This window comes from Tursiops truncatus, chromosome 1, assembly GCF_011762595.2.
Source record: "Tursiops truncatus isolate mTurTru1 chromosome 1, mTurTru1.mat.Y, whole genome shotgun sequence".
In the NCBI taxonomy this organism is placed as follows: domain Eukaryota; kingdom Metazoa; phylum Chordata; class Mammalia; order Artiodactyla; family Delphinidae; genus Tursiops; species Tursiops truncatus.
Window position 1 is genome coordinate 137,598,864 of NC_047034.1, and position 21,236 is coordinate 137,620,099.

The window sequence follows — 21,236 nt, forward strand, 5'->3', positions numbered from 1 at the left end:
TGAGAGAATTTGCCAGATTCCTTGGCAAAATCCAGCTAGACCGTCAACCTAGCCTCCTCAAAATCATCCAGTGGGCATTTTCTCTGCTTGTCCGTAGAGAGATGTGGCCATCACAGCCTGATTAAGGCTAATCAGACAATTTTTTTGGATGGGAAGGGCCAAGGACAAAGCCCTCTGACCGCCAGGGATTTCCTTCAGAGCAAGGTTTCTCAATGTTTCTAGTCACATGGAGAAAATAGAAAGCATTCCAGTGAAATGTGCCAATGAGACAAAACTTGAGGGAATGGCTCATGTGACTTCCAGGCTCCAAGCACCATGCTATTTACACTCCCCTGCACTACCAGCCACACTAAGGACTGTTGAGTCAGCATCAAATCTTCCCAACCCTGCCCACTAGAACAGGTGTGGGCAGCCTGCCCGGGCATCAGCTTTGCAACCTGGGTTCACAGACCTTCATTAGCATCATACAGTTGAATTCAAACAATGTATACTTTTCAGTTTTTTATTCATTTAAAAGTACTGTTTCCATTTTCCACCCACCTCCTGGCAGCAATCCTTACACACAGATTCAAGTCCTAGTTGTGCAGCTAAGTTCCCTATAAAATAAAAGCTGGAGATGGAGTGGTAAGCAAGACCTAGGAGATCTCCACAGGAGAGACAGATGAATAACTATTTGTGTAACTGTGTGTTATTAATTATAACTTTACTAAACTGCAGGTGCCAAAAGAGTACATACAAAAGGGACCAGAGCTAATGTGTTACTGGCTCTCCTAAACACCTTCTCATGCGTAGTGCACAAGTCATTATGCCCATTTTAAAGGTAAAACTGGAGCCAGACATCTCATGGGATAGATACAGCATGGAGCTGCTGTCAAAGAAAGGAGGAAAGAGGGAAAGGGAGGAGAGGGACAAAGCTTTGTAAATGGTAAAGTGCTCTATATTTGAAAAGATGACAACTGTCATTCCTGTACTCTGGGATACCAAGCTTGAGATTCCATCCAAATTTTTTTAAATAGCTTACATCAGAGTTTCCATATTTCTCTCCTTTTTCTAGCCTTCTGGGGAAGGGGATGGGGTGGGATATTTGGAGAGAGCATCTCAAGGTATATGACTAGCCTAATATTGTAGCACCCGCCAAATAAAATTCTTCATATATCAGCTGTTGTAACTTGGAAAAATTATTCAACTCCTCAAATTGTTCACGCAGTCTGCAAGAAGTGGATGATAATATCTACCCCACAGGATGACTGTCAGCATTAAATGAAACAGCATCTATACAGCCTGACTCATACTAAGTGCTTATAATCGAGAGCTCTCCTTCGCTTCCCTTCCCTCCCCTTCCTTTCTCTCTGGAGAGGTCTTCATTGCACAAGAAGATGAATCAGTATTCTAGAAGCCTGGCAGGCAGTTGCTGTCAGAGATGTGCCCTACCCTTGTCAATACATGGCTTTGGTCTTGGCTCTAGGAACTTAATATTTAAAAAGCAATGTAACTGGAACACTCTTCACTCCCAATTTCCCACTTGCTGTTCATGCCTTACCAATTAATTGCATAAAGGGCAGAATGGTTCTGAGGGAAAGGCAGTGTGTGTGTGTGTGTGTATGTGTGTGTGTAGTGCCATGGGAAACTTCCAAGGTTTTCATTTACAGCTCTGGGAGCTTGTCAATAGTTTAGTAAGAGACTTCTTTCTCCTTTTTCGCTAAGTGTTGAGCAGTGATACATTTGTACTTCTTCTTAAACAGAAAACCTTGGGGAGGGTGTTGGAGGTAGAGCTTGACTGTTGCATTCCAAAAACTTGAAGAGCCAAAGTCTACAGAATTGCTACATGTCCCAAGACCGTCACATGCAAACCTGGTTGTAGAACTTACACAAGGAGAAACTTCACTTCCCCCGAGGAGCTGGCATTCTTCTTTGTGGTGAAGAGAAAGACATGTCCCAACCCCTACACTGTGCCCAACTTTGTGCTAGGCCCTTGAAGCTCATAGATGACCCTCTGCAGTCTAGACATAGCACGTTGAGATGGTAAGAAAATTGTAGAGCAAGAAGCAAACCCACTCCTTGGGAAGTAATGTTTATTATTAAGCAGCTACAAGGTGTTAGGCGCTTTCACAGCATTGGGCCTTCCCTTTTGTTGTGTATTCGACCCTCACCATGATACTGAGGGGTAGAAATTTCTAGAAACATGATCAGAGCCAAGGTAGTTATACCTGTATTGCATATGAGGACCCTGGAGCCCAGAGACCATAAACAGCAGAGCTAAACTTCCAACTCAGCTCTGACTCCAGAACCCTTTCTTATCTATCTTGTCATACAGCCCCTAAAAATGAATAAAATGATTACAGTAGACATAATAAAGCAAAATTCACAAAAAGGATGGGGAAATTTATCATTGGGCAAATAGCCCCTTATTTTTCCTAAACTATAACCTGGTAAATTAACGGTCCTGATGCCCTCAAGAAAAGGTTAGCAAATGGGCATGATCCTCCACTGAAATAGGCAGAGAAGCATGAAATTGGTTTAGAAAGACTTCCATTCAAAATTATTAAATCAAAATTTGGCTCATGAAAGGGTTATTTGAAAATTGACTTAGGTGACACAGCTCATTTCCTGATGAAGCCAGATTAATGAGACATTACTGAACCTAATTCCTCAAGAAATAAATGACTCACCTCTCTTCCTGTTGAGCCGCCTAGAGCTTTCCTTCTGCTTGGCCTTCTGCCTTTTCTGAAAACCCAAGTGCTAGGATGGAAAACTCAACTGGTAGGGAGAAGGATAAGAATCAATCCTTTCTGTTCTTTACCTCCAGGTTCTCCATTAATTAGATCCTAAACTAAGTGGCATCCAAATAGCTAAAGTAGATGCCCCTCCCACCAAGTTGCAGAGCTTACACTATGTTATCAGGGACTTACTGAGGCAGCCCAGGGTGATTAAGATGGCCAGGTAGGTGAGGTCTTGGAAAGAACAAGATTAGAGGATACTACCAAGGAGCTCTGAGGGTGGACCTCTCAGAATGAGCACAGAACAGGAGGCTATTTTGGTCTGTGTAGATGTTCACAAAAAATATATTATCTATAGCAAAGGAATACTCAATAATCAGATGGTCAAGGTACCCTATTCTGCAGACAGGTAGCTTCTTTCCCTAGCCACCTTGATGTTTGCTCAGTGGGCTCATGAACATGGTGGTCACAGTTGCAGGAATGGAGGTGAGTAGTGCTGTAGCCAGATCAACTTTGGTCAAAGAACGCATGCATGTGTCCAACCCATCAACAGCAGAGACCATTGCTGAGCCTCAGATATGGCATTATTTCCAGGGAGAGCATTCAGCCACCTGGTCTGATCATGTGCGGGGTAGTGATTTATCCTCACCAGAACAGATACCAACATGAATATATGGATTTGACTCCCCAGCCCACAGTGTTTCTGACAACACCTCTGTCTATAGGCATAAGAATGCCTTATTCTCCATACCATGGAAACCCACACAACATTGCTTCTCACCAAGGAACTCATTTTAAAGAAAAGAGGAAGACAACGGGCTCATGACCATGAGTTTTATCATGAACTTAATCACTCAGAGCAGAGAGTCTGATAGAATGGTTGAATGGCCTGTTAAAGACTCATTAATGGTGCTTGCCAAATGACAACACTTGAAGGGCTGGGGTACCATTCTGAACTTCCAGTTCATGTCTGATACCATTTTCCCACAGCTGGAACACTTGGGTGTGAGAACCAAGAAGTGGGAGGAGCTTCTTTCACCATTAACTCGAATGACCCATTCACAAAAATTTTATTCCCATTCCTACAGATTTGGGGTTCTGCTGGTTTAGAGGTCTTAGTTCCCAGGGAAGGAAAGTTTCTACCAGGGAACACAACAATGGCTCATTGAACTGGAAACCAACACTACCACCTGGCTGGTTGGTGCTCCTGCAACATGAATTAACAGGACTAGTGCTAAAGTTAATGGAAGACCATAGCAACCCAACACATCCGGATCTACTACAGGTTTAGACCTTCTAGCAATGAAGGTTAGGGTCACACAGTCAGGTAAAGATCCATGACCAAGTAAGGTACTGAATGAGGCAAAGGGAACATGAATTTAGCAGTGGAATAAGGAAGCTCTTACTACAACTATGTGCTTGTAATCTGTTGCAGAAATGAGGAAGCTTGCAACTACGCAACCAGTCATCTTCAGTATCCCCAATTCCTCCCTAGCTTCTGAATAAAGTCTAGGTGATTTTGTCCAGCTGGCAAAAACTAGATGCAAGGAGCTGTGGAAGAGATTGTCTTATCTTTTCAGCTCCTCTAGTGGGAGACAACTCTGCCTTTTAAAGAGATTGATAAGACAGAGAAGGAAGAAGAGGATTAAAACGAAGAAAAATAACAAATATCTCCTACAAAAAGAAATACATTAAACACCTACCATGAACCAGGCAATGTCTGAACTGAGATTTGAAGATTTGGTTGAAGTGAATCAAGTGGCCAGAAGGGAAACTCCATAGAGAACCACATACGTAATGGTTCGGGCCATCATAAGAGTGTCAATCATTCCATGGAACTGGGATGTAGACTAGGTGGGGAAGAAGACCACTGTCTACAGGGGAGAAGTTAAGCTACTTGGCCAGCATCACAGAATTTGATGTGTGGTAGGATGGGAACTCAAATTCGGGTCACTCTGAAGACATGCCCAGTTCCACCACCACCGACATCCGCCCCCCCAACTCTCCACTTTGCTCTTAGCCGGTGAAGGAGTTAAATGCACAACCAGAGGGCAAAAGGACTGAACATTCTGGGCCAGGATCATCATAAGCCTAAATAAGTAGTGCTGATCAATCCAGAGTTGAATGCTAAGGTTTTTCTCTGAGATGCAGGTATGGGGCCCAAGAAGATCCCAGCATGCTCACCAGAAGGAAACTCTTGGTTCTGCAAAGGCGAGTTTGGCAAAATATTTAGTCCCACTCTAGATGCAGGCAAGCACTTGCCACATCCCTATGCTAAGTCCAGAACCAAAATTTTAATCTCCTTTGTGGGAATAAGGAGTGGTCCGTGTGAGAATAAAACATACTACTGACCAAAGGGAAGGGGAGGAAAAGGGATTCTAATTTGATCATTGCTAAAATAAAACCGGGGAGCAAGGCCAACAGCTGCCTCCCCAGGAAGTCCTATTACTGCAGACAATGGCCCAATTGTTCTCCCCTGCCGAAAGAAACCTTGCAGTCTCCAACCTGGGGGGGCCACTCACTGTCTTTTTCTATTTCTTTCCTTGAAACACAATTTATTGGAAATACTGCCAGATCTCCAGAGGGAAAACAAAAGGCTGGCGGTAAAATGAAACACCTAATTAACAGAGAGAACTGCTCCAATGTTGCCAGAGAACTTTCCGCAAGACTCCTGGCTCCTTGAAGAAAGAAGTTAGGGGAGGGGGACACAAGGAGCACTGAGCACCTCTTATTGTGCACACCATGGTGCCAGAAGGTAGCATAGAGTAGTGGCGATGAGCATTGGCTTTGGAGTCAGACTACCTATGTTCAAATCCCACCTTTGCCGCTGACTAGGACAAATGGTATAACCTCCCTGGGCCTATGAAGTGAGGATAACTGTTGTCCTTCATAAGGTTATTGCAAAAGTCAAGTGAGTTAATTCACTGAAGTGGTCAGAAAAGCATGCCTAATAATGTTAGCTAAGTATTAGCTATTATGGTTATATGTTAGGTAAGTCCATTGTTACATCAACTCCGTTTATTCCTGCAACAACTCTGGGTGAGGGATCATTACACCCAACTCACAGGGTTGGTAGTGAAATTGAGCACGAAAAGTTAAGTTCTCTACCTACGTTGTAGAGTTAGGATTAAAATCCATCGTTGCAAAATATTAAAGCCCGAGATATTTCCAGAATATCATGCTGCCCACTTCCCCTATGAGAGGGCTTTCTCATCATTGTGTCCATTTGCAGCCTGAGAAGTTTCACCATTGGCTCCAGAGTCCCCTGCCTCTGTGCTGGTGGACAACCACCCACCATGGGGACCGTGGGGAGAGGTCCTGGGACAAGCAAACCTATGCAGACAGTGTCTGGACTGTTGGCATCAAAAGAGGAGATTAAAGAGGGGTGGAAGGGCTTCCCTGGTGGCGCAGTGGTTGAGAGTCCGCCTGCCGATGGAGGGGACCCGGGTTTGTGCCCCGGTCCGGGAAGATCCCACATGCCGCGGAGCGGCTGGGCCCGTGAGCCATGGCTGCTAAGCCTGCGCGTCTGGAGCCTGTGCTCCGCAACGGGAGAGGCCACAACAGTGAGAGGCCCACGTACCGCAAAAAAAAGAGGGGTGGAAAAGAGAAAAGCAAGAGGGAAAGAAACGGGAGAAACAATCAGTTCCATTTGCATTTATGTTTGTTTCTACGTTTGTCCAGCCTTGATTTTCAGGGATTATACAGCAGGATAAAACTATATCTCACGTGGGGCAGCAAGTTTCCAAGGAGTCTCCTTGAAGTCTCAACCTAGTGACTTTTTCAACTTTCATTTATCATTTTTCAAAACAATATAAGGCCTTGGCAACCAGTCTACTTCTTCCTCCCGCATTCCCCCCACCTGCCTTCTGCAGAAAACCCTCAAGCAAAGCACCTGACGAAACGCTTAGTGCACAGTAAGTGTTCAACATTGTGAGATGGCTCCAGGACCAGCAGGGCACTCCCGATGGGTCCCAATGGATCGAACATCCAGAAGCAGCTGCTCCCCTGGGGCTTGAGAAGAATGCATTTGTATAACCCTTTCCCTTCCTTCCTCTCCCATCCCCTAGGAAGTCTCTTCTCAGCCAAGCTGGCCAGGACTGCAGGCCTGTTGCATTTGCGTGTGTGTTTGTGTGTATATGAGTGTCTTCCTGCTGGGAAGCTGGCACATGGAGTCCCACCCCAATCCTCCAGCCCCAAATTAAAACAAGCTGGTTGCGATTGTGAGCAAACCCAGCTCGCACCAGCTGCGCCCGGCTCGCAGCTTCAGAAAGTGCTGTTTCATGTTCATATGCAAATAACTATTTCCTCTCTAGAGCGTGCCCGGACTGTGTTCCAATCTGAACGGGGAGCAGAGAGGAACAGAGGCTCTGGAAGAACATGTGGCCAGGGCTGTCGGGATGGATTATGCTGCCCTGAAGTGTTCCCTGAATTCAGAGAGTGGTCAGTGCGCCACAGGAGGTGCTGAGGGCAGAAGGGAGATGTTCCCAGAGTCTCCTGCAGCTGTTCCTTCGCCCGTCACGCTGCCAACCCCTTTGGACGAGCGCTTGTGGCCTCTGAATGGGTTCTCCTGCCTCTGGGCCCTCCCCAATCTACCCCAAACGCCTGCTACCAGAGTGATTCCATCACTTATTCACTCAAATATCAGCTATTGGACACTTAACTGTGCCAGATACTGTTGTAGGCACAGGGGATAGAGCAGGAATCACATGGGGTATGGGAGGATCTGTCCTCAGGAGGCTTATATTCTAAGGATCTTTTTCACTTGTAGTCCTCACCTCACTCCTCTGTGCTCCAAAGTCTTCAACAGCTCCCTATGGCCAACTGAATAAAAATTAAACTTCTTAACATAGACTAGGCCCTCCAGGCTCACCCTCAAATGCGTGTGTCCAGTCCTAAATTTCATCGTTCATCACTCATGAATGTTGCGCTGCACCCCATAAGTCTGCAAGCCCTGTATTTGCCCATCCTTGAGACCGAAGAAAGAGCCTGGAGTCGGAGACAGAGACATCAATGGTTTAATGGATGGGGGAGCTTACCTGTCTGAAGCAAGGTCCTGGAGCGACACCCTACAGAGCGCGGTGGATGGCGGGCAGGACATGGCGGCAGTCTTCATTCGGGGATGGGGGGGTGGGGCGGGTTACCAGTTATAGGGGAATTGATATCAGGTGGGATCATTAGTTACCAGGGAAACTACTGGTTTCTACTGGTGCCCCAGAGGGGCACACCCCTCAGGGTGGAAATGTTCTGATCTAAAGATTAGAAGAATCACCAGCTGGGGCGGGGACAAGTATGTAGGAAGGTCAGTCAGGTGAGTAGGGTGTCGGTGAGGCAGGCACTGGTGAAGCAGAGAGAAAGAGAACAGCCATCCTGTGTGGCCTGACCATAAAATGAGCCTGTTGAACATTTACCCACGCTGCAAAATCCAGCTCCAGTGTCATCTCCTTGGAAACATCCAAGATTCCCCAGTAGGAATGAACCCCTCCTTCCTCTGTATTCTCACAGCAAGATCCCAGCAATTTACAGTGAGGGTAAATGGCAGAGATTATCCCAAAATCCAAATCGACCCTTCAATAGTCCAATTCTCCCCAGGAGAATGTGTGTTAAGACTAATTAATTCATACTGTGGTAAACATGACTGAGGTTCTTTGATGTGGAGATTTAACTAAAATCTACTGAGGGACTAATGTGTGTCAAGGACTGTGCTACATCCTTTCATTTATTTTATTTCTTCCTGTCCTCTATTTTCTCCTACATACATATGAGGAAACCAAACTCAGAAAGGTGAGCTTATTTACCCAGGGTCACACAGCTGGTCCAACAGGCTTCTCCTGCTCATTCCCACAGCCATTTCTTCCACCTGTAACACGCACATCCTCCAGGACACAGTGGTGTACTTTGGAGCGGCTGGTGGGGGCGGGGGGGGGGGGGGGCGGTCTGTGCAAAGTTACAGGATAAACATTGGACATCTACCAGGCATCCTTTTCACTTACTGGTAACTAAGTTAAATACTATTTGATTGCATACATTTTAAAGATGAAATGCAAGTCTTCAAATCCATTTTGCACCAGAGGAAGGGCTTTTGGGGCTGTGCTCCCAGCCTCCCAGCTGGCACCCATTCAGAACCCTGTGACGTGAGGGCTACTTGGACGGAAAAGCTTTCTTTAATACTGCATTTTCCATAAGGCAGAAACACTGACACCAATGGATGAAGACAAGTAGAAAGTGAGGAAAAGGCAGGAGAAAGAAGAGTTTAAAAATACAGATATTCAAAGAAGTACTGAGGCCTGGGAGCATCAGTGCTGACACCATGAGCCCTCCATACATCTGGAAGAAGGACACGGTAAAAATAATATTCCTGGGCTTCCCTGGTGGCGCAGTGGTTGAGAGTCCGACTGCCGATGCAGGGGATACGGGTTCGTGCCCCGGTCCGGGAAGATCCCACATGCCACGGAGTGGCTGGGCCTGTGAGCCACGGCCGCTGAGCCCGCGCGTCTGGAGCCTGTGCTCCGCAACGGGAGAGGCCACAACAGTGAGAGGCCCGTGTACCGCAAAAAATAAATAAATAAATATATAATATTCTTGATAGTGGGCCATCCAAAAACAAAAAGGAGGGGCAGTTAAAGATTAATTATCTTCTGTATACTATTTTCAAAGGACAATGACATCAAATATTTGAGGAAACTTTCCATTTAAAACAGTTGAAACTATTAAAACATGGGTACTTAAAAATATATTGCATTTTCCTAATTAACAGTGTATGTCCTTCCCCTCATAAGTTATGGGTCCTGCATGTGTCAGGTAACTGACTGACAGTAGTGAAGTTACTGACAGTAACTTCATGTGTCAGGTAACTGACTGACAGTAGTGAAGTTACTGACAGTAACTTCACTGTACTTTTGATTTACATTTCCCTAATAATTAGTGATGTTGAGCAGCTTTTCATGTGCCTCTTGGCCATCTGTATGTCTTCTTTGGTGAAATGTCTATTTAGGTCTTCCACCTATTTTTTATTTTATTTTTTTTATGTGGTGAAGAAAAAGTATATTTTACAACTGAAAAGATGACAATTCAAATCCGGATTTCAAACAAGTGGAAGCAAGGTAGGTATACTGTCTAAACTGTAAAATTGAATTAATATTTTTAAGTACAAGTTTGCTATGAGATAATATATAAGAAGGTACTAGAACATAGAAATAAATTTAAATTTCTTTTTTTCAAGGATTAACAAATATATCTGATATTTTAAATTTTAAATATATACTTATTAAATCATTGTGTATTTCATTGTAATAGATCTTATAAGGAGGTCATATATGGAATAGTAGGTTTATTACAGTTAAATCTTGATGCCATTTTTCTTAAGAAGTTAGAAACAAAGATCTTATCCATTCTCAACAACACCAATAAATCAGAAAACAAATTTCTATTTTCCAGTAGATAAAGCAAGGAAACTCCCATTTCTGGAAATATGTAGTTTTCATACATTTACACTTTAGGATATCATTTAGGAAATAAAAAATAATAATTGAAATTAGCTTCCAAATGCAGTCTATGAAATTAAGATACTACAAGATCTGATGATATAAATATACAGCATCTACATGCAGCTACCTATATGAAATATTTTTCAAAAGCACTGATAAAATCTCTTGGGCAAGTACTGAACTCCTTTTAAATAGCAGGCATTGTAATAGATGCTGAGTATTCACACATAAGAAAGAAACCATTGCAATATTCAAATACCTACAACTTGTTGATAGGTTCATTTTAAAAAGCATCATCATCAACAACAACAAAAACAAGGAAGGCAATAACAACTTAAGTCCAGACCATAGATTATTCAATGAAAGTAACTTGATGGTAGTCACTATAAGAGATTATTACATTATTAAATCTGCATTCAAAATAAATATTTATATTCTTTAATCGGATAAATACCCATTAATCTTCACTTTTTGAAACTGGTTAACGAAGCTGTAGTTGTGCATTAAATCAAAAGGAAGAGGGAAGATACTAGTTATTCTTTCAGAAGAGAATTTGAAGGTTGAAGAAGATGATAGCAATGGCTTATTGAAATTGTATTTCAAATATAATTCCAATTTAGAAAGGTAAGATTAACTGATCCGGTAACTATATAGCATAGACAAAGGAGTTGCTCACAGTCTATTTTTCTATGCACAGAATGAGATTTGATGTGACAGCTCATATATTATGATTTTGTTAGATATATTAAGTAGGAAAAATTTGAAAATTGACATTTGTTAATAAAAAGTAGGGTAGATAAGCTGACTGTAAAACAAATTCAATCAAACTATATTGGGCTTTTATACTAGGTAAGCTCTGCAAAAGTTGGACATGGTCTAGGATCTAATATTTAAAATGTTGTCTTTCAGTGTCATGTTATTTCAGGTTAGAAGCTATATTATTATGAAATACATTCCTAAGCAAACATTTTCTTGAAAGCTAGACTATAAGATAAATTTAATGTAGCTAACACTACAGTTCTTTTTTTTTTCTAACATCTTTATTGGAGTATAATTGCTTTACAATGGTGTGTTAGTTTCTGCTTTATAACAAAGTGAATCAGCTACACATGTACATATATCCCCATATCTCCTCCCTCTTGTGTCTCCCTCCCATCCTCCCTATCCCATCCCTCTAGGTGGTCACAAAGCACCGAGCTGATCTCCCTGTGCTATGCGGCTGCTTCCCACTAGCTATCTATTTTACATTTGGTAGTGTATATAGGAACATGCCACTCTCTCACTTCGTCCCAGCTTACCCTTCCCAGTCCCCGTGTCCTCAAGTCCATTCTCTATGTCTTCGTCTTTATTCCTGTCCTGCCCCTAGGTTCTGAATTCTATCCCCTGAATTCTCTTAGCTTTTGCTTCTCTGTAAAAGTTTTTATTTCTCCATTGAATCTGAATGAGATCCTTGCTGGGTAGAGTAATCTCGGTTGTAGGTTTTTCCCTTTCATCACTTTCAATATGTCCTGCCGCTCCCTTCTGGCTTGCAGAGTTTCTGCTGAAAGTTCAGCTGTTAACCTTATGGGGATTCCCTTTTATGTTATTTGTTGCTTTTCCCTTGCTTCTTTCAATAGTTTGTCTTTAATTTTTGATAGGTTGATTAAAATGTGTCTTGGTATGTTTCTCCTTGGATTTATCCTGTATGGGACTCTCTGTGCTTCCTGGACTTGATTGACTATTTCCTTTCCCATATTAGGGAAGTTTTCAACTATAATCTCTTCAAATATTTTCTCAGTCCCTTTCAACTATAATCTCTTCAAATATTTTCTCAGTCCCTTTCTTTTTCTCTTCTTCTTCTGGGACCCCTATAATTCGAATGTTGGCGTGTTTACTGTTGTCCCAGAGGTCTCTGACAGTGTCCTCAATTCTTTTCATTCTTTTTTCTTTATTCTGCTCTGCAGTAGTTATTTCCACTATTTTATCTTCCAGGTCACTTATCCGTTCTTCTGTCTCAGTTATTCTGCTATTGATTCCTTCCAGAGAATTTTTAATTTCATTTATTGTGTTGTTCCTCATTGTTTGTTTGCTCTTTAGCTCTTCTAGGTTCTTGTTAAATGTTTCTTGTATTTTCTCCATTCTATTTGCAAGATTTTGGATCATCTTTACTATCATTACTCTGAATTCTTTTTCAGGTAGACTGCCTATTTCCTCCTCATTTGTTAGGTCTGGTGGGTTTTTATCTTGCTCCTTCATCTGCTGTGTGTTTCTCTGTCTTCTCATTTTGCTTAACTTACTGTGTTTGGCGTCTCCTTTTCTCAGGCTGCAGGTTCGTAGTTCCTATTGTTTTGGTGTCTGCCCCCAGTGGCTAAGGTTGGTTCAGTGGGTTGTGTAGGCTTCCTGGTGGAGGGGACTGGTGCCTGTGTTCTGGTGGATGAGGCTGGATCTTGTCTTTCTGGTGGGCAGGACTGTGTCTGGTGGTATGTTTTGGGGTGTCTGTGGACTTATTATGATTTTAGGCAGCCTCTCTGCTAATGGGTGGGGTTGTGTTTCCTGTCTTGCTAGTTGTTTGGCATAGGGTGTCCAGCACTGTAGCTTGCTGGTTGTTGAGTGGAGCTGGGTCTTAGCACTGAGATGGAGATCTCTGGGAGAGCTTTTGCTGTTTGATATTATGTGGAGCCAGGAGGTCTCTGGTGGACCATTGTCCTGAACTCTGCTCTCCCACCTCAGAGGCTCAGGCCTGACACCTGTCCAGAGCACCAAGACCATTTCAGCCACTCAGCTGAGAAGAAAAGGGAGAAAAAAAAAAGAAAGAAAAAAATAAATAAAATAAAGTTATTAAAATAAAAAAAATTTTTAATATTTTTAAAAATTTAAAAAGAACAATGAAGAGAGCAACCAAACCAAAAAACAAATCCACTAATGTTAACAAGTGCTAAAAACTATACAAAAAAAAAAAATGGACAGACAGAACCCTAGAACAAAAGGTAAAAGCAATGCTATACAGACAAAATCACACAAAGAAGCATATACATACACACTCACAAAAAGGAAAAAATATATATATATAAAAAGGAAGAAAGCAACCAAATCAATAAACAAATCTACCAATGATAATAAGCTCTAAATACTAAACTAAGATAAACATAAAACCAGAAACAAATTAGATGCAGAAAGCAAACCCCCAAGTCTACAGTTGCTCCCAAAGTCCACCACCTCAATTTTGGGATGATTGTCTACTCAGGTATTCCACAGATTCATGGTGCATGAAGCTGATTGTGGAGGTTTAATCCGCTGCTCCTGAGGCTGCTGGGAGAAATTTCCCTTTCTCATCTTTGTTCGCACAGCTCTTGGGGTTGAGTTTTGTATTTGGCCCCGCCTCTGTGTGTAGGTTGCCTGAGGGCATCTTTTGGGAGGTCTTCTGCCAGCATTTAGTAGGTGTCCTATAGGAGTTGTTCCACATGTAGATGTATTTTTGATGTATTTGTGGGGAGTACAGTGATCTCCACGTCCTACTCCTCTGCCATCCTGAAGGTCCCCCTCTTCATTTATTTGGCCTTGTAGGTTTTTACCTTGCTCCTTCATCTGTGACATATTTTTTTGCCATCTATTTTTTTTTTTTTTTGATGGGTGAGATGTGTTCCTGTCTTACTGGCTCTTTGGCCTGAGTTTTCCAACACTGGAGTTTGTAGGCTGTTGGGTAGAGCTGGGTCTTGGTGCTGAGATGAGGACCTCTGGGAGACCTCACTCCAATGAATATTCCCTAGGGTCTGAGGTTCTCTGTTAGTCCAGTGGTTCGGACTTGGAGCTCCCACCACAGGAGCTTCAGCCCGACCCCTGGCTCATGAACCAAGATACCACAAGCTGCACGGGGTGGCAAAAAAAGAAAAAAAAAAAGAAGAACAATAACAAAGAGTAGAAATAAAATTAGACTAGCAAACTAACAGATATGTTAGAAAGAATATAAAAATATAGATGAAACAACAGGCAGAGGGTAAAACAAAACTACAATAGTAAAAAGGAGGAGAAGAAAAGAAAAAAAAAAAGGGTGGGGGGGTGGTGTAAAAAAGAAAAAAAAACGGTGGAAAAGGCCTTGGCTGTAGAGGGCAGGGCCTAGGCAGGAGCGGGGTTTGAGTGGTGGAGCAGGGCCTATGCTTAGGACCCACAGGCCTGGAAAAGGCCCTTGGGGGTGTGAGGGGTGGGGCTTAGGCTCAACAGAACAGAAAGGGCCCAGGCGTGCTTCTGGTCTCAGAGGGCAGGTACCCCACCTGGGAGCCCAGCAGGCTTCCTGCGACCAAGTGGGCGGGGCAAATGCCCTCCACTCCTCTTCCACTCCTCTAGTCCTGGAGGGCCCCTCCCACCTGTCTCTCCTGTTCTCCCCCCAGACTCATTCCTACACCCCCAGGACCCACACAGCCTGGAGGGGGCCTCTGAGGGCATAGGACCTGGCCCAAGAGCACAGCAGACTTCCCGGGCCGATTGGGCAGGGGAAACGCTTGGTGCACTCCCCCCGATCCTAGCCCCTGAGGGTCCCTCCTGGCATGGGAACCCCTCCCCCTTCTGAGCCAGACCTCAGGGGCACTGGTCCTGTCTGGCCTTCATTTCTCCTCTCCCCTCAGTCCCCCCACATCCTACCGGTTCGTTTGGGTGTTCTTTCCGTCTCCTTGGGTGTCGAGGTCCCCCCCCACCAGCATCCGACAGGTGCCCTAATCGTGGGGAGACATGAACTCCACATCTTCTCGTGCTGCCATCTTGACTCTGCCTTGAATGATGTGTTCTTGATGAACTGATTCCTCCTCTCCTGCAGCATCTTCGGTTCTATAGGGACCTGAGCTGCCTGACTCTGAAAAAAAGCATAACGGTAGAAATTCAGTCATTGTGTCATGAAACAGGAGGAGTTTACATTGTGGAGGGTATGAAGAGGAGAGGATTCCATGTCCCTCAGTGACTCTACTCCCCATAATTTAGAATTGATTCTAGCTGCTAATGACTGGGAGCAAGGCTGGGTTTCCTGAGTACAAATGAGTTCTGGAAAACATGTGTTTTTATTTTCATTGTGTTAATTATCTGGCAAGAGCAATTCAAATTTAATATGAAGCATATGAGCCAACAAATCCTCACCCCCTACAACTCATGTCCATGGCAACCTTGGCTACTTAGTCACAAACTTCATTTCTCTACATCCCAGACTTGACTCAGGATCCTTCTTAATACAGCACTCAGGCAGCTGCAACCGATGGACCAGAGCTGGCACGAGAGATGAATCTTTGTTTGCTCTCCCTGATCTGGAGCACAGGCATCATCAGATGAAGGGGACAATTCTAGCTCCTCCTGGGTCCAATCAACAGATGCTGATGGAGTGCCTGCTTTACATATGCCCAGCTCACACTGACTCTAGAGAGAAATCTGACCATGCCTACCTCCTCTTGAGCTGTCTGTGTGGCTTCCCATCCCTACAGTCTACATCCCTCCATTGTCTGTCTGAGTCAGACTTCCAGGCTCTTCTGCGGTACATCCACACAGTGACCCTGCCCTCCAGCCCCTGAATGACGTTCCCACCCAGCCATCTGCCATCTCAATGCTTTTGCACACCTGCTCCTTTGGCCTGAGGCAACTTCCTCCCTCCCTTACCTAGAGCAGTGGTTCTCAAACTTCAGCAGACATCAATGGACTGGTTAAAACACAGATGGCTGGGTCCGCATACCCAGAGTTTCTGATTCTGTCAGTCTGGGATGGGCCCCAAGAATTTGCATTTCTCACGATTTCCTAGGTGATGCTGGTGCTTCTAGGCTAAGGACCATACTTGGAAAACTATGGCTCTACATAACTCTGGCCTGCCATTCAAACAGCTAAAGCTTCAGTTCTTCCAGGAAGCCCACCATGACTGGCCTCCTCCCATACTGTTAGTTTCCTCCCCTGGGCCACCACATCCCCCTGTTATGTCCTCTATCCTTGCACATAAAGGGTTATGAAGAAATTACCTGTCAATGTGTCGATGTGTCTATATCCCCTCTCAATTGTAAGCTCCTCGAGACTCCAGCTTAATAATGTCTTAGTCATTTCCATACCCCCAACACCTCACAAAGTGAGTACATAGTTTAGGTTCATTAACATTTTTTTAATGAATACAAACCCTCATGTAAGCAGAGTAGATGGAACCAAATTTTAGGGAAAAGCATGATGTAATGAAAAGGAATATTATCACCATGGCCCATCCTCTTTTACCTGGAGCACTGCCTCAATCTCCCCCCTGCTCTCCAGGCCTCTAGTCTGAACACCTCCCTGCCATCTACCACACTAACTCTGCCACACTCCTGCTTAAAACTCTCCAAGACCCCACATGGCTATCAGGAAAAAGGCCAAATTCCTCATTTTAGCATTCAAAGCCCCCAGGTTTGGGTCCTAACATAATTTTCCAGCCTCATCCTCTTACACACTATGTTCTCAATCTCCCAGACTGCTTTATCCTTCTGTGCCATTTCCTCTACAAAGAATGCTCTTCACCCTTTTCTTCCTGGAAAACTCCTATTCATGCTTCAAGGCCCAGATCAAATATTATCATCTCTGTGAAACCCTCCTTGATTACTCTGGGCCTAGTGACTTATTTTCATAGCATGTAGTATTTAAAGATAGGGCAGATCTCCTTACAACCTGAAAAAAAACCTGGCCCCTGCTTGTCTAATGCACAAGCCCAATGAGATCCAAAGCTCCTCTTCAGTGGGATCAAAATGTGTTTACAGAACCAAATAATCAGAAGAGGAAATCTTGTGAAATCTGTTTAACAAATGGGGTGGCTTCAGTGTCCTCCCATGGACTTGGGTGAAGAGCAGAAATTCAAGAGGCCTTTGCAGCCTCCCACTTTGTGCACAAGTGCACACGCAGTCTGTAAAGAGAATCTGAGAGGAGACAGACATGGCAGCACAGAGATGCAGGAAGAGACAAAGGAGAAACAAACAGAGAAGGAAGCAAAAGACAATGGAAAAGTGAGAGAAGCTAAATAGAAAAAGAAAGAGAGCAAATGCAGTGAGAAATAAGGGAATAAAAATAGAGAAAGGTAGAGCGATACGAGACAAGGAGGAGGAGGAGGGAAAGGAGAAGGAAGGAAGGGAGGAAGGAAGGAAGGAAGGAAGCAAGAAAGGAAGAAGAAAAGAGAGAGAAGGGAGATATTGACCAAAAATAACCAGAGAGATACACACACGTATGCAGATGAGAGACACAATGAGAAATGAAGCAACAAAGACAGAGAAGTAAGTTAAAGAAAGACAAAGGCCAACCGTGTCCCTGAGCTGCTATACTGTGATAACTGGTCCACAGCAGGTACTAATAAATATTTTGTTTTTTTTTGTTTGTTTGTTTTTGTTTCTTGCGGTACGCGGGCCTCTCACTGTTGTGGCCTACTCCCGTTGCGGAGCACAGGCTCCGGATGCGCAGGCTCAGTGGCCATGGCCCACGGGCCCAGCCGCTCCGCGGCATGTGGGATTTTCCCAGACCGGGGCACGAACCCGTGTCCCCTAGCATCGGCAGGCGGACTCTCAACCGCTGCGCCACCAGGGAAGCCCACTAATAAATATTTTGAATGAATGTGGAATGAAGATGGAGAGGAAGACACCCACAGATGGACAGAAAGGGAATAGGATAGAGCTCAAACTTGGTGCCTGATGTTTTCTCAACACATACTCTATAAGCAATGGAAAAATTACAAGTCGGCCAAGAGCGCATATAAGCATGAGATCTCTGATTTCAGCAATGGCCTCCAAAACCTAAGGGTGGGACACAATGTCTTTTAGCCTGCTCAGGGCCAGGCCAACTCTAGGAAGAGACTGAACAGATCATAAAATTCTTCTCTGAGATCAACACAATAATATGCTGTTTATTCCATCCTTGATTGATTCCATAGGGCAGGAAGAAGCGGAACATGCAGGGAGTCTGGGCACCTGGCTTCTGGTCTGGACCTTGAAGCTCACTGGACAGTCAACTTGGACAGTCACTGTCCTTCTCTGGCCTCAGTCTTCCCAATTAGAAAGGGAGTGTGGGATGGTAATTGGACCAGATCACTTTGCCTATCTTTTTTTTTTTTTAGTATAAGAAATTTTTGTTTCCTAACAAAATCATGGGCGAAAATCCAATATAGAAAACTGATTAAAAATGAAAAATGAACTTTCTCTGGTTCAAGTTAGATGAGAACTCAACAGAGCAAAGACAGCTCTGCTGAGCACCGAGGTACCAAGGAACTCAGAAATCATCTCATCGGGGTTTTTTTAAGGTGCCCGACTGCTCTCTGTGTTTCTATACACTTCCGTTCTGCAGAGCCCACATGCGTACTCCTCAAGAGGCCTCGATGGCTGGCTTGCCGAGGACCACCTTTAGTCCTCAGTGAGAGGGATGCAGCCATGGGTCTATAGGTTAGAGGGCCCCACACATCACTCACACACACACACACACACACACACACACGCATGCACACACACACACACGTACACACACACTGTGGACTGGGGCTTAGAACCGGCACAGTGCCATCTATCACACAGCCAGTCCCTGGACCAGCGCTGTACTGGATACAGGAAAAGCCACCCTCTCTTTCCCTCTGTCCCTGAATCAATGAGCAGCCGGGTCCAAGTGCTGTGAGAATTTGTGCTGCCAATATCGGAAACAACCCTGCTTCTGAGAGCAGAGAGAATTGAGGGGTGGAAGTGCCTAGATAGGAGAAAAGACACATAACTGTCAAATCCTTCCATTCAGATAGCACAAATGCAATCGATTCTTGCATAGCAAAGTATTGCTTTCCAGTAGTGCTGAGTGTTCATTCTCTTCTTTTTTAACATTCCAATTCATAATTTCAAAGGCATTTACAAATGAACACAATAGTTACAGTAGCTAAGGAACACTTTGTAATATTAAACAATTCAATTGCTCAGAAAAGTATATACTATATGAAGGTCTAGAAGAAACATGAGTGAAGTGATAACACCTTATAAAACGGTATCTAGATGGCCAATGACTGTTAGATTTTTTAATAGTTTTATTTTCATTAAAATATATGAATATTTCTAACTAAAACTTCAAAAAAATAAATGAAATTTTACCTTTAAATATTTTATAATTTTGATATTCATCAAGTACAATTTGTAGTTCACCTTTTGATTTAAATATCTTACAAAAGATAACTTTTTTAAAAAAATTATTTATTTTGGGCTGTGTTGGGTCTTCGTTTCTGTGCGAGGGCTTTCTCTAGTTGTGGCAAGCGGGGGCCACTCTTCATTGCGGTGCGCGGGCCTCTCACTATCGCAGCCTCTCTTGTTGCGGAGCACAGGCTCCAGACGCATAGGCTCAGTAATTGTGGCTCACGGGCCCAGTTGCTCCGCGGCATGTGGGATCTTCCCAGACCAGGGCTCGAACCCGTGTCCCCCGCATTGGCAGGCAGATTCTCAACCACTGCACCACCAGGGAAGCCCACAAAAGATAACTTTTTAAAACAACATATGAAGAATATGTTTTTACTTTTACATGGATTAATGAGAATATTCAAATTATATATACCTTAAATACAATTACATTTTATTTTCAATCCTTTAGATCATTGAGAATGAATAAAAGTTGTGATCATGATAGAAATAGAAAGTGAAATTCAGAAAAGAAAAAAGCTGAAAGGAATAAAGAAGTAGAAAAACTTAAAGAGAAAGTCTGCCAAATTCTTTTATTGAAAACAGTGGGGAAAAAAATTTGAAATTCCTAGAACTAAAATCAAAACTTAAAAAAATGGCAAGATTTCCATAGTATCCAAAAAATCAAGGGATATTGAATATTGGCTTGATGTTCTGAAGAATAGTGTTGTATGTCTAATATTTACTCAAATATAATGAATGATACTTTAAATGGGACTAAAAGCACAATAGTTATAGACCACAATGGAAAATATTTAGATTTAGTTAAAATGATTTTGACATTTGCTGCTATAATAGCAGAACTTGAAAAATTATTTTTTAAATAATGGGACAAATGATATCTCTGCAGGATGAAAAATTCAACATGAAATTTTGAACTTAATGAGGAATAAAGAGGGAAGACATTTTATTTTTTAAATTTTAAATAACATAAATATTATAATATTAAATAATATTGTTCAATACAACTATTTTGTAGCAGGTATAAAAGTCATGTGGAACAACTGGAAAACAAATTGAAATTAATGATATTAGATTCATGTCACAGCTCTTCTAAAACATACAGATTTTGATTTAATAAAGAACTGGAAAAAAATCACCTTAAGTTTTAGGCATTGATTTTAAAAATTGTTGAGGGTAAGCCTACGATAAAGATGCTAACATGGTGAGTGAAGGAAAGGGTATACAGCCAGAATCCACAAGAATTCTTGGTACACAATTTAATTTATTACTAGAAGATTCAGCCTCAACTGGCTGATACCAGTATCATTCTTTAGAGCAATTCAAAGATTATACTCAGTATTTTCAAGAACTGCTCAAAGTAGTAAGATTTTTTTAAAATTAAGATATAATTGACATATAACATTGTATAAGTTTAAGATGTACAACAGATTCGATACATTTACATACTGCAATATAATTACCACGGTAGTGTTAGCTAACACCCCTGTCACTTCATATAAGTATCATTTCCTTTTTATGGTGAGAACATTTAAGATCTAGCCTATTAGCAATCAGAGTTGTAAGATCCTGATGAAACACATATTATATTTGACCTACCAATTCTCTCTTTAACACAAGACAGGAATGCAAACTAATGGCATTCAAGTGCTTAGATATAATTTCTTGTAATTTTAAAGCAATTTTATCAAGATACAACTTACCTTAAAATGCACCTATTTTAAATAAACAGATGAGTTGTGACAAATGCATACACAGGTGTAACCACCAACACAATCAAGATAGAAAACATCTCCATCACCCCAGAAAGTTCCCTCAGGTGCCTTTCCTGTCACTCTTAACTCCCACCCACTAGCCCTGGCCCTAGACAACTACTGATTGATCTACTCTGTGTCATTATAGACTAGTGATGCCTGCTCTAGACTTGCATA